Raw genomic sequence first — 15,021 nt, 5'->3', positions numbered from 1 at the left:
TGCTGTATACCAAGCAGTTAATTATGGTCCTTAGCTTAACTTTACCAAAAGAGGGTTTTTAAAAGCTATCAGTGATCTTGTCATTTTAGTGAGAATGTCAACTTTTACTTCATTTACATGTATGGTATCCAAATAACTCAATTTGCTGAGAAAATTACCCCGAACAAGGTATATTAATTTGGCCGCGATGTTTGTAACACATAGAAGGAAACGTCGGAGAAACTATGAAGCACACAGGGTATATCCGGAAAGTAATAGGACTCTTTCGCCGCAACTGTACTTCGGAGCGTGCGCGCACAGACTAGATTCGATAGAGGGCGTCCCTGCTAACGAACAAACGCCTGGTCAGGTGTCTCCGAGCACCTGGAGAGTCAGGACAAACATTCTTGCGCGACGTGTTTCTGTTAGTCGTGCAAGCCGAAAATGCAGCGTTCGTTAGGCAGAGGTACGCGATTAAATTATGTGTGAAACTCGGTAAATCTGCGACAGAGACGTTTGATATGGCCAAGCAAGCTTACCCAGATGTTGATTTAGCATGAAATGGCGTGTTCCGGTGGCACATTACCTTTTTGGAAGGCCGGGAAGGAGCCTATTTTGAAAGTTGTGAAAGAATTGTAATGATTGGTCCAATAATTTTTTTTTTAATTGACTCAGTTCTATTACTTTCCGGACAAACCCTGTTTATACAAGTGATCTGCATGATGTGCTGCATCGATTTAGTCATGTCCGTCTGTAAGTCTGAATGTCTGTCTGTCTATTTAACAGGCAAATTGAAAAGTTCCCAGCCTGAAACATAAATGGTGGTACTAGAATTAATTTCATATAATAAATTTGACAGTTGTCGGATCATTAGATATCATTTTGTGTGAAGCAATTTTTGTTAATGTGAAAAAAGAAAACAGGGAATTTTTTTGTGTTGATAAAGTATTTCTTTTTGAAGGGGTAAAATATAGTTCAAGCAAAAACTTGGCTTGAAGACGAGTTTCCGTACACTACCTCAGGAAAACCAACCATCAATGATCGGTGATGAAGTGGTTACCGCAGCAGTTTGCGCCCTAACAAGTTGTTGATTCGGAGAATTGTTTGGAGGGTCACAAGTTAGCAAGAATCCTTCGAATTGCCTCTACTTACACCGTATTCGACAAATTTTTCCTCAGGCGACTACTTTTTGATCTCAGATCTTAAAAGAATGATCATTGGGAAGAAGAGGTGATCGCTGAAACTAAGGCTGTTTTGGAGAGAAGGAGTAATTGTGCTACAAAAATGGTATTGAAACATTGAAGAGAGGCTATGATCAGTGTGTCATCTTTGAAACGAATTATTTTGAATAAAAAATAATAATTTAATGAAATGTATTTTGCTATCGTAGGCTAAAATTTATAGGAAAATTTTGACATATTTTCGACCGTAACTCATTATGCGGACAGCGCAGGATGACGAGAAAAGTTGAAATTCAGGTGACTGTGTTCTTCCCCGTTGGTGTGAGCTGTAACTTAAGTAAAAGTTAGATATGTTGATGAATCTTGATATGCGGGTACGAGTTCATAGATGGGCGTAATCGGACTACGACAACACCCAGAAAACGTCATTAACCAAAAACATATAACGTACCATAACTTAGCACTAAATTGGGATTTAGAAGGAGGTCTGTAGAAGGGAGGTCTTTCATCCGGGCTTGTTCTTCTTTTTCATTGGGTGCGTTTTTTTACGTGGCGGGTCCCAAACCCAGTGCACAACGCTGGGGAGGAATGTTTTGCCTTCTCACTTAAGCTCGCCTTCAAACAGATGTTCTTAGCCTACCCAGAGGATACTTGGTCAAAGACCGGAAGTCGTGAGATGCTTGAGCCATATGTAAAAAAATCGTTTCTGGCCACTCCCAAGTGAATGGCGATCAGAAAACTTTTCTACACATGGCTCTGAGCCCCTATCGACAGTATTAAAACGATTCAATTCGGAGCATAGCTCCGCTCACTCCCAATACAATGTTACTGTTAAACAGTTAGAAACTATTAAAAGTGTGATCAATAACCAAATACGCACGAGACATTAAATTTTACACTTGAAATGGTATCAGAGAGCTTGGTAGGAACCTGGGTATAAACTGAACGATGGGCACCGCAAATTTTTAGGTGAAGTCGCATATCCCAGGACCCGCCCGACTAATTTAAACATAATTTGATTGTGAGATATCTTTATGAAACCCATTATTTGTGGTACTGGCAAAAATAGATAAAATCGGGTCGATATTAAAGACGATTTTTAATATAAAGTTTTATCAGCACCTGAAACAATTTCTCGATCCTTAATCTTTTCAAGTTACAAGAGTACGAAATGTTTTGTTACTCCCGAACTTAGCCTTAAGTTCCCAAAAACCGTCTTGTATAAGCTACTTGTTATTCCTTTTAATGAAATCTAATTTTTTCCTTGCAATAACAATATTTTCTTCATATTTGATAGGGTTGTATGGAGGCTTTTTAATCAATTCATAGTCAATTAAACATTAATGAAGCAATTACTCAATTGCGTTTTAAACTGAGTACAATTAGGTGCGATATCTGATTTAAAAATACAACTAAAAATCCATTTGAATGTGATTAGACTTTATACTTACTATTACAATACTTTTGATTAAAAAAAAAAAACAAATTGAAACAAAGTTTTTTTTTTCTTTTCCTTTTAGGTAATCAGAATATTTGTGGCGCAAAGAGGGTAAGTCATGAATTTATTGACGATTTTTTTATATAGTAAATTTGTATGTATATATTTGATACTTGATTTTTTTATACCCGCACTGATCAAATTTGACCCGGACTGAGAATATTTAATATCGCATCATAAATAGGCTACTGACTTGTTATAAGGCTAGGCTGATATCGCTTTGAGTGCCTTTAGCCAATTGTTTTTTTGGTTTTGGTTCTTTGTTTTAGCGTCATTCGCCGGATTCTTGCTCAGTTTTGACGTCATATTCTTGAAACCACTCTGCACTTTCACCATTCTGCACTTCGAATGGTAAACAATATGGATTACTTACAAATAGTTTAAAAAAAAATCTAGCTAGTCTGAAGAGATCGTATCAATTTGGTTATATATAAATTCACATGTGGAACTGCTTTCAGCCATCTGGTGTACATATAATAAGAACAATGCCAGTCGTAACACCCAAACTTCGACTTTTTCCCGTGTTTCACCAAATTGAAAGAATCAATTCATACTGACTCCAGGCAAAAAGACTCACAAACACTCCACAAAGTATACCCACCACTCACACGCTTACACTTCGGACACAGTAACGGTTGGTCAGCCCGTCATGTTACAAGCTTGTATTAATATGTTGCTATCAACAGCTCAAGCCAAAGTAAACTCATCGTCACCATCGTTTCACAAAAGCAACAACAACAGAAACAATGCATGCAGACAGCAGCGTGCGTCTGGTGCACTTTCTTGGTCCATTTCGTGGCCTCATGTATTTCATTGAACCGATAATTCGCGCTTCATTAAATTTAACCCCCGACTGTTGCTACAACTTACACACACACAAGTGACGGTGTAGTCTCACTAAAAATGACTCGAATAGTTTGTGTGCGGTCACTGGAGTTAAGTAAAGCTTGTATGCTCTGTATGTACATATGTTTATGTGTAAATTCCTAGTTGTAACCGCTTGAGGTTCAATGCATTCGGCGAGTTCAACGCAGTCATCTCTCAGTCGTTTTATTGCACCCACGCACACTTTACAGCGAATTTATAGTTTTCTTCAAGTATCCTTATGTAAATGTATAAATCACAATAAACCATGTGGAAAAATGGCGCACTAACACATTGAAACCTAAACTTAGAGGAGCTATCCTTTTGCATTTACAACTTACAATAGCTTACTAAGTACGCACATAGTTTGCCAATACGAACATTTTATATTGCAGAGAGGCTCCTTCATACGCTTCTTTAAGTATCTTAGCCCTTATTATCTGCTGCTTCGCAATAACTCGCCCTTTAACCTTTTTAGCCTGAAGCGTAGCAAATCTGCAGCTTTTGATCTTCTATTATTTAACTAACTCTTCTTCTTATCCTTCTTGATCCACCTCTTGCAGCTGGCAATTTTGTTTTGTAGACAAGCTATTTTTCCAATGGGAAACTCTTACTGTTATTAGTTCAATGTTCATAAAAATGGCCATAATCTCTAACTCTTGTTGTCCTCGTCTGTTACAACAAGAACAAAATGGTAAGTTTCGTTTGTTTGGTCCCTGGTCAATATTTCTTTGTCCCCGTGTAGCATGTTGTATACATGATATTATGGTTTTGTTCAAGTAACGTTTGGTAGAGGGATATATCTCTGGATCAGTTAATTAGTATAGCTGTATATAAATATCTCGTCAAATGAAGAAATGTTCCATACAAGCATTTGATTCCAATCTTTGAATTTGAATGACAGCTGCATGATATAGTTGTCTGATATCAACGATTCCGATAAATAAGGAGAAAAAAACGTGTGTAAAAGTTTTGATTCACATCTCAAAAACTGAGGGACTAGTTAGTTAACGTATTTACAGACAGAAAAACATCGCTAAACAGACTGAGCTTGTCATGCTGATCATTTATATATATATATATTATGTAGCGTCTCCATTGCCCTGTGCGTCCGTCTTTCAAGCCATTATAAGGTTAGGTTAGGTTAATCTGGTGGGCCAATAAGCTAGGTATAGATCAGTTTTGGGTCATTGCTATATCATCATGCCATAAGGACCCAAGATGCTTACAGCATAGTCTTGCCAATGCAAGACAAGTGCACAAGAGATGTTCCATTGTTTCCCTGGTGCCCTGCTGTAGACATTGCCTGCAGTCTTTCCGACCTGTCAGCCTGTCAGCGGTCATGTGTAGCCAGCAAACAGTGACCAGTTAGTATTCCCGTCATGTCTCTTTTATCGAGTACCAATATGGAACTTGTGTACTTCCGATCTACCGTTTCACACATGACTTTTGGTGTTCTGCACCCAGGTAGCTCGTTCCATAGGGTTTTGATATCCTTCACCATATTTCTGTCGAGATCGTCGATGTGCAACTAAAAAGATTGCCTTACGTCTAACTCGGGACAGCGTATTGCCGCACCAACTCCCTCTTCCAATTTCGAGCCATCCCTATAGATGTTTAGAGTGTTGCTTAACATACCTTTACGCTAGCCATTTTTTTCTATGTTTACTTTAAACCCGTTTCCCAGTTTAAAAGTGGAATCATGTAGTTTTCCCGACCGCTATTGCCTACCTAGCTATGCCCGAAGGTTTTATATGTAAATTCTCCCATCGTCAGTAGTCGTCCCGTCGATTTTACTGCGCAGTTGCATGTCTATAGGTGACAGGTTTAGTACCAGTTCAAGAGCCGCCGTTGGAATTGCTCTTAAAGGTCCCGTTATGCACAGAGCAGCGAGCCTCTGAAATCTTTCCATTGGCTTCCGGTAGGTGGATTTCCGTACGCCTGTACACCATACTACTGCACCGCAAAGCAAAATTGATCTTGCAATAGCTGTATAGCACCAGTGCATGAGAGGGGGAGACGGCCCTCCGAGCATCTACCATCTATGCATTTAAAGATTTGCTAGCTTTTCTCACTCTTTCTTCTGCGTTGTGCTTTCACAGCAGTTTGCTGTCTAAGACATGAGAGAGGGAGACAGCCCTCCGAGCATCTGCCTGCATGCATTTAAAGCTTTGCTAGCTTTTCTCACTCTTTTTTCTGTTTTGTGCTTTCACGATTTATCGAAGGGAACCTCCATTGAAGAATTTTGTGCTTTCTTGTGAACACTTTTCTAGGTTCAGTCGTAGACCCGCTTGCCAATAAAAAATCGAGATATTGTAATGTTTTGAACTCTGAATACATCTTAACATCCACATATGTACCTAAGGTTAGTCTTTCATAGATTTATACTTTTGATTTGGTTGATACCAAAATGCAAACTCACCTACCCTCCAAAAAATATTCAAAAAGTGTTCTGACCATCAATTTTAAGACATACCTCGGGTAACTGGTTTGCTTCCCTAGAGTTGATATTTTACGATATTGATATACATACATACTCGTAGATAGTTCATTATACATCAATATTTCGGGAATCTCTGGTATTTTAATTTCAGACAATATATTTAACGAGCGATGCCCTCGGGTAGATGTTTTTTTCCGAAGCGTACAATAAGCGTAACATAGATAGAGCTTTAATCCATGAACTTACGTATTGTTAAGTATTTAAGCGCCTCAAATGGCAAAAAAGGTGATAGTTCCGGGTAATTGGTTTTCTAATTTAAGAAATCAGTCGATTTTATTGTATTTATTTTGAAATGGTGTTTAACGATCGCCCCGATGTCCGTTTGAAAGTCATTGTATATAGGTACAAGGCTTATAAAATTGCTATATCTCATAAGGATACAATTTCTAAAATAAATTTTATTTGAGATTCCATCCGCTTTCAACCCCTCCTTACTTGTAATTGAAACACTTTGTATTTGTGGTTGCCATATCAGTTCATAGACTGGAATGCTCGTTGCTCGTTGTTAAGCGGTGATGGTCGAATAGTTTTGCGGTGCTCCGCACTTTGATTTCAAGTAAATATTGTATTGCAGAAAACAAATACTAACCTACATACATATACATGTGTATGTAAGTGTCCTTACACCAACTTGCTTATACACGGATATTATTATATGGTTTGCGTTGATTCTTGCTTGTTATTTTTAGTGCACACTCATTGCCATTATACTTCAAGCACTTTTGTTGTTGCTGCTATTGCAAGTGTTGTCTATAACATAATCATATCGTTAACAGTACCAATAACAACAACAAAAACCTTGGAAAAACGTCGGTTAAGTCAAGGCAACACTGTTGTCGAAAATGAGGGTCAAAGTGTCATCTGCTGCTACTCAACTCTGACATTCTACACACACACAGATGCACATATGCACACATGAATATGAGTGTAAGAGAGGTTTAAAAAACATCAACATCAACATTAATGGCCAACTTATCAGCAATATTTTTGTTTGTTTTTTTGGGTTTTAGGTTTTTGTTCGAGTACTTTGTTGCTCTCTGGGTCAGTTAGTTGGTCATTATTTTGTATTTGAAATTCTCCGCTTTCAGTGAAAGCTATTGTAAATTCTGAAATGGTTAAATGTCAAATTTAAAGACGAACTTCGCATTAAAATTAAAACTTTAATTTACTATTTTAGTTTTCTTTTGAAACCTTATCTGAACTCAAAGTAGAGATAATAGATTAAGCTACCTAAAGTGTCAAAAATGGGTTGAATCAGGTCAATACTTCCATTAATCCCCACATATTATACAAAACATGTGGATTTTCAAACTTCCAGTTAACTTTATGGTTACAGCGTATCTGTGTGCCAAAAGAAGATAATATTGGGTGAAAACTTGACTCCATACAGCCAACAAACCTCATGGACCGTCCTTATCCTGGTAAAATGTAAGAATATGAAGTATTCTGTTATATACGAATAACTTAGTTTATTTATTTTACGCATGTGGTCTTTAAAAAGAAATAAATAGTATATATAATTAAATTTTATGGCCAAGAATGCAACTTCATTATAAAGATAGGGGTTTGCATTTCGTTCCAAAATTAATATCGGCAAATAACCGCCGTGGCCGGAGCGAAAAAATTCCAGCCGGGAGCCCCAATTTTCGACCGCTTTTGCAGCAATTAGGGGCCCTAATGACAATAATGCGCCAAATGGTTTCTTTCAAGGCGTCAATCGTCTCAGACTTCTCTATTTAGGCAGGCGACTACACATAGCACCACAAAACTTGTAGGTCACGCCATGATGCGAGATTATGCGCTCACCAAAAATTCCCTTCAATTAATTGATTCTCATGTTGACTGTTTGTCATAGAGTATCGTTTTATTGGCACCAAAGATCGCTCTCTATAGCACATCCACCAAATCAGGCATCAAAAAGTTATTAATCATTTCTCTATAGCGTATTTTTTATTTTTTAAAAACAGTGACTTTTTGAGGAAATATCGCTGTCTTAATAATGGCTTGTGAATTTTGTGAAAATCGAGATCGTTTTGGGCTCTGGAACGTGAGACGAGCTTGATGCAAGTAAATCTGCTCATTTTGAAAAGACAAACCAAACTGAGTAAAAATTAATTAAGCTGTCAAAAAGACCAACCGCCTCATTGAAAACCAAACGTCTAAAAAAACTCCCGTTACCTTCTTCAAGCTCCCGTATATCAATTTCAAGATTTTTGTGCTTCCAGTTGAATATATGTATGTGATATATCTCAACTATATGTGTGATATATTATTTAAATCAGTGAGTGAATATAATTACTCTATTTGCTTTTTTAGCCCCAATAGACCAGGTATAATGAATTTAGTCTTTTCGATAGCTGCAAGTGTCACTATCTACTTTCAAATACAATGCTACTGGGGTATATAGATGATATTGGCATCATAGGTCTTAACAACAGAGCCGTAAGCGTAGTCTTTTCAAGCATAGCAAAAGAATCGAAAGAGGTTGGTATTGTGGTAAACGAGGAAAAGACAAAGTACCTGCAGGCCACATACAAAGATTACTCGCGCTTGACAACTACGTTACTGTTGGCAATTAAAAATTTCAAAAATTTAGATACTTTGTACATCTCAGAACCAGCATAAGTTCCACCAAAAATCTATGACAGAAGATCAAGCGCAGAATAACTCTTGCCAACAGGTGCTGCTTTGTGATCGGTAGACTCTCGGCGAGCAACAATTACGCTCTATAAGTCTCTGATTATATTCATCTTGTTATACGGCTTAGAAACGATGCCGACCCGAGATGAGAAAGCTCTTGGAGCATTCAAGTGAACTGTTCTCCGCAAGAACTTCGGAGTCGTCCACCTAAGCGATGAGTATCGAAGATGATGGAACCATGAACAAATGTGCTGGTTAAGCCAGGTCATTCGCATAGAAGATGATTCCCCAGCGAAAGCTTCCTCCCTTCGAGATCCACGAGTGGATAACGGAAGTAAAGACACCCACGCATCCAATGAAAGGACCCAGTTCATAGCGACCTGTCTGCACTTGGGATGTGCAACTGGCGCGAACTCACAAAGTAGTTTTATGGGTGTTTACATGCTGAAACCTGGTGTTACAAACGAACATGTTACACTTCGCGGAGAAGTCAATTAACCTCTCTCCGTTGTCGAAGGTGTTGTCGTAAAAACTAAGTTTTCCAAAAATGCCTTCTTTGCCCACCTTGGCGTTGAAGTTGCCGTGCACGATCTTAACATCTTGGCGAGGGCCTTTCTCATATGCTTCTTCCAAGAGCTAGTAGAATTACTCTTAGATATCGTCGTCCATTTCTTCTGTCGGGGCTTGTGCACATATTAGGCTGATGTGATGGAATTTAGTTTTACGAGCTGTGGCTATCCTTTCACTCATTGGAGTGAATCTGGAGACAAGGTGTCGAAGCCTTCGACTAACCATAAATCATACATGAAATTTGTGAATCGTCCCATGTAAGCTGTAGTAAACGCCACATGCAGCATATTTCATGCAGCCATGTCCCATCCATCGCATTTCCTGGATATAGGATTCGACACATCCCCATATTGAGAAAAAAGTTTCGTTTATGACGTTTATAAAGCGAGCCACTTGCTTCAAGACAGATGTCCGCTTGTAGCCGTACCTCCTCGTGAACAGACGCTGCAACCTTGTTGAGCTCTTAAACCGATTACCTCGGAGTGGCCCCATTAAGGCTCCCTCTCACTAATTATTTTACATTTCTGATATTAAAAGCGCCATTCAGAGTCATCCAGTTTTGATCTCTCACAACTATTTCTGCAATATTATTTATTAAATAGCAAATGAAGATCTTACTAAAAGCGACAGTGCCTGCTTAAGAAATTGTTGTTGCTGCCGACATTCCTGGTGTTGGAAGAAACATGCGGTTGCGGCTTTTGTCACACTTCATTTCTCATATTTTTAACCATTTACACCAGCAGAGCTAGCACTGCAAGCCGTCTTGCAAACTCACGCCCCTATCAGAATACTGACTGCTCCATTTTCCATTATGACATTTGCCTGTTTGTTGCATGCAGCTTTGCTCGGCGTTGTCCAACCGCCAAGTGTCAACGTCTCTACCAGTTTGCGAATGCTTCCTGGCTTCGTCGTGGATTGCCACGCTGCATTTGGTTGGTGTTGGTGTTGTTGTTGTTGCATTTACCATTCACTGTGCTCCAGCGAACGGTTAAGTAGTGCGGAGAACGCTACTCATTTGCAGTGACGGTATGTCTATGGTTTGGCAATGCCGCCAGCCGCTGGCCGCACACTCTTGGCTAACCTGCCAGCCTGCCAGCGGCAACCGACCTAAGTGCTAATTGCTTTCACTACACCAAAATGTCCTAACCAAAGTTGTGCGCTCACAATGGAGGAAGGCCTCTAAGCTGGTGGATCGGAAGGTTGGCCAGCTAGCATACTCATTCCGTTGCTAAGAGGTGGGGGGAAGAGGGTCTGGAGCGTAAGGACTGCCTAGCGTTTGCGGGCATCTCAGGACATGGCACGACATTGCGGTCTTTCTGCGTTGGCAACCTGCCACAACAACTTACGACAATCTCGTAAATGGGCAAGCGTTTGCTTGTGTCAGAGAGCGCCGAATACACACATACATACATACATAAACACACGCAAACACCACTCAGTGCCGTAAGCTACAATAAGTACAGTTAGCAGTGTAACTACTCCTTTCCGCATTTACCGTTATTTGCTGAGTAGCTCTCACTGTTATGATGTCCTTTCAGTTTTCGTTTGCGGCACTTCAAAGTATCTTCGTGTTTTTAAATATTTCGTTTCATTCAGTGTCACTGTCAACCAACTGAAGGTATTTGCCAAAACAACAACAACAACAACAGCAATAATATTTACAAGCAAACCGGAAAGCCATGCTAGTTGAAATAAATTGAGATGTTTTATTTAAGTTTATCATTTTACAAGCCGACATGCTGTGGCCGATTATGGCCGCCATTGCGGCAGATAAGACGATTTCATTCAGGAGCTAATGGTTTTAAATCCTCTTTCAAATATGTAATGGTCTAATAATTGGCTTAATTAGGGGCCAAATATTTCGCTTCAATTAATAAATCAGTGTAAAGTGATACAATAAGGCTATATATCAATGCAAATTGCATTGAAAACATAATCATCTTCTTTATTGACAGCGAGCCAGTCCATATATCAGGACGCAGATTTTGAGTGACTTGTAGAGTTTGGTCTTAGATTGTCGAGAGAGTCTTTTATTACTCATTTACCTACTCAGTTTGAAGTAACGCCTATTGCTTCGCTTCCTTATCCAGTCTGAAGAAAGCAGATTTAACGGCGCGGTAGTTGAGCCAATGTTATCAATATGATCGTCATATGCCAGCAGCTGTACACTCTTACGGAAGATTATACCTGCTCTATTCAGTTCTGCAGCTCGAATTATTATTTTCCGCAGTAGATTGAAGAAGTTGCACGATTGGTAGTCGCCTTGTCTGAAACCTCGTTTGGTATCGAGCGGTTCGTAGAGGTTCTTCCCGATTCTGACTGAGCATTAGGTATTGCTCAACGTCATATTACACAGCTGTACACTGTTTTGCGGAGATACCAAATTCAGAAATAGCGGCATAAAGCCAGCTCGTTTTCCTGCTTTCAAAAGTAGCTTTGAAATCTACGAAGAAATGGTGTGTGTAGATTCTCTTTTGATGGATCATTTCCAAGATATGGAGTACGGTGAATATCCAGTCAGTTGTTATTTTTTCTGGTCTTAAGCCACACTGATAAGGTTCAATCAGTTTGTTGACGGTGGGCTTTAATCTTTCACTCAGTATCCTCCATAGGACCTACAACATTTAGTTTACCTTTTTGCTTGCTTTAAAACCGATGACAAAAAGAAAGAAAGAAAGTGCTAGTGCGGACGCAAAAAGAATATGCTTTACTGCACATTTTGCTGTTTAAGTTACTAACTACTTAACCCTCATCGAGAGCCTCGGATCTGGCCAGGCATATTTTGTTTTTAAATGTTATTTAAATATATTTCGAGTGAAGCAAACGACTTGCGCTTCCAGGTAGCTTCCTAGAATTTTATTGTCTATAGAATTTAGAAAAAAAATTCAATGATATCGTATCAAAAAGGACAAAAAGAGGATATTATAATATTACACCTTAGTGCACCAATGGTGCTTGGCTAGACCCCTTATATATTGTATGAAAATATATGAACTTTGGTATGTTTATATCACTTCGCACTGTTGATTTATCTGTTTTCATGTTCGTTACATGTCCAAATTGGTTTGTATGTTTATCTGGGTCAATCGACTGGTGTGTTAGAGCCTGCTATCTTTATCGATTGTCCAGTGTGAATTTCATGACATTTTAAAATTGGTAAAACTTTTACCGAAACTTTTCAATTGATGAAACAAGTATATGGCGATGATTGCCTATCCGGTAATAGAGTGCACGAGTGGTTTCAACGTTTTCAAAGTGGTCGTGAGGACATAAATGACGATCAACATGTGGGCCAATCAAATTCCGTGATCACCGGAAATTCCATCGAAACTGTGCATGAATTCATCGAAAGTCAGCCGAAATCAACATTGAAATTCATGGAAATGGAATTGAATATCTCCAAAACATCGATTAATCGCATTTTGACCGAACATTTGGGCTTACGAAAGGTGTATGCACGGTTTGTTCCGCACAAATTGACTGACGACCGAAAATTTTACAGAATCCAACATTCGAAGGACATCATTGTGAGGTATTATTTGAGCAAAAATCACATTTTAACCATTAACCACTCCCCGCATTCACCTGATATGGCACTGTGCGACTTCTTCCATTTCGGAAAAATGCATTTGCCCATGAAAAGAAAGCGTTATGCAGACGTAGAGGCTTGCACCGGCATACTGGCGGCCATACCAGCCAACTAGCTAAATCACTTGTTCGACATGCTTTTGGACCGTGCAAAAAGCTGTTTTGAAACAGACAGAGACTATTTTGAATAAAATAAATTGATTTTGCCGAAAAAACCTGTTTACTTTGGAACGCACCTTGTATATTTTTCTTAGGTCGTAAGGTGTTCGTAAGTGGTGTATCCATTAAAGCACGCCCCTCTTCTATTTCAGATCTAGTTTTCCAAGACAGACCTTATGTATTGCAGGTCAGTTTTGACTCTCCCCTCGCCTCCCTTTGTAGTTTGCGTTCGTGCTTTTCCCATGTTGTACAGGTCTTTTGGAAATACCCGTGACCACAGTTGCGACACAAATAGAGTGTCACTGTGAGAAAGATTATGGCGAAACGTACCCTCCTCTCTAACAGATGCTCTTGACTCACTCTTCTGGTTAGCATTGTATAATAAAGGGCGATTCATTTTGAAGTTCCCTACTTTTTTTTTAAGAAAAAACAAAGAAACTTAATACTTAATGGGGTTTATTGAATATCATTAAAAAGAACATTCTTCAGGCATCAAATAGTCGGTCGCTATTGACGTTTACGTTCTCACCGGCATCATTTTGGAAGAAATATGAACCGATGATTTCACCGTTCTACAAACTACATCAAACCGTTGTTTTTTCTGGATAAAATGGCAGCTCTTGAATCTCTTTAAGTTGCTCTTCGTCCCAAATGTGGCGAAGTTTGCTTGTTAACATAGCCATTAAGCCAAAAATGGGCCGCATGGCTGGTCTAAATTTGGTGCGAAAAGATCGAATCTTCTTGGAACTTTTCTTTAGTCCTTAGAGCATAGCGATGTCGCTGAAAGGTATAGCGGCTTCAGTTCACTTGCTCAAGCTGTATTTCGTACGCCTCCAGTTTAAGAGATGGACGTAAAATGCGCCAAGTATACGGATTTAAATTTGCTTCAAATATATTCAATACTCACAAGTATACATATACGACTACGGCAGGCAATTAATTTAATTTTCCTAAGAGCATTTATGTACTAAAAATTAAATTAAACTTTATTAAAGTTGCGCAGTTATGTCCAAATCTCAATTTATTTCGGTTTAAAAGACACGAAGCGCAAATAAATCATATCCTTCAATCCTTTGAGTTTATTAAAATTAAATTACGTCAATTTGACTATGACAAACAATTCATTACAACTTAATTTATAGTTGCATACAAGTGTGCAACACACATACACACATGAGTTCACATAAGTACATGAACATATGCACCCACAAATATTTGCATTGCAATTAGAAGTCCACTTCAATTCGGAGAATATCCATCAACACGCCACTCTGCCGCCGCGCCAATTACCTGGAGGGCGATTTTCAAATGCAATTCCCATGAAATCTGATATGTTTGTGGCGTAAATGTAATTTTCCATTACTTGAGCTGCACAATTATAGCCAAAGCCGTGTCAGCAGCGACGGCGACAGCGCTGATGAAGGTGGCGGTGACGGTGTGGCGGCAGCCTATGATTTGTGGTGGCAAATAAATTAACGCGCTTTGTGTTTAAATTCATTACAGAATGCATTAGTTTCAATCAACAAAGAAAAATTGCGCTGAAAACTTGTAAATAATTGAAAAAAATTGTAAAAAAACTCGAAAATATTTAGAAAAAACTGAAAAGAGTTTTGGAAAAAGCCTGCAAAAATAGTTGTTAAGCTATTTTAAAATACGATGTGCCACAATTAAGTTGCACATGCGGCATACTAATTTGTGGCACACCAAAGCACACACACACACACGCCAACCGAAAACACGCGCTCACGAACACTCAACATGCAGCGAACAGACAAAAACGCAATGGCAAATGTGTAATCTGTTGAAGTGCAAATAAATTGTAGCATAGCGGTAGGCGCATGAACTGGCTAACATGCCATGTCATGCGATGTCGTGCCGTTGCATGCAGTAAATGTTGCGGTAAGTTCATTTCACTCAAAAATTCCGCGAATTTTTGTATATCATTTGAGTGAGTGGCATGTCGAGGACGACTCCTACAGCGCCAGGCACAGAATCAGGCCATTGCGAGAGAGCTGGCACCAAGGAATGCGCACGACAGC

The 15,021-nt window shown here is 39.1% G+C and overlaps 1 long non-coding RNA gene across 1 annotated transcript in view; it reads left to right on the top strand.

Moving 5' to 3' along the window:
• The window catches only part of LOC120771694, a 117,008-nt gene that overhangs the window by 34,830 nt on the left and 67,157 nt on the right, over positions 1–15,021 (top strand). Inside the window, exon 2 of the long non-coding RNA XR_005704996.1 lies at positions 2,681–2,709. This is a non-coding gene — a long non-coding RNA (uncharacterized LOC120771694). The remainder of the gene's footprint in view (positions 1–2,680; positions 2,710–15,021) is intronic.

The sequence above is a fragment of the Bactrocera tryoni genome, chromosome 3 (genome assembly GCF_016617805.1).
Source record: "Bactrocera tryoni isolate S06 chromosome 3, CSIRO_BtryS06_freeze2, whole genome shotgun sequence".
Lineage (NCBI taxonomy): Eukaryota > Metazoa > Arthropoda > Insecta > Diptera > Tephritidae > Bactrocera > Bactrocera tryoni.
This window is presented reverse-complemented; position numbering and strand designations above follow the sequence as displayed.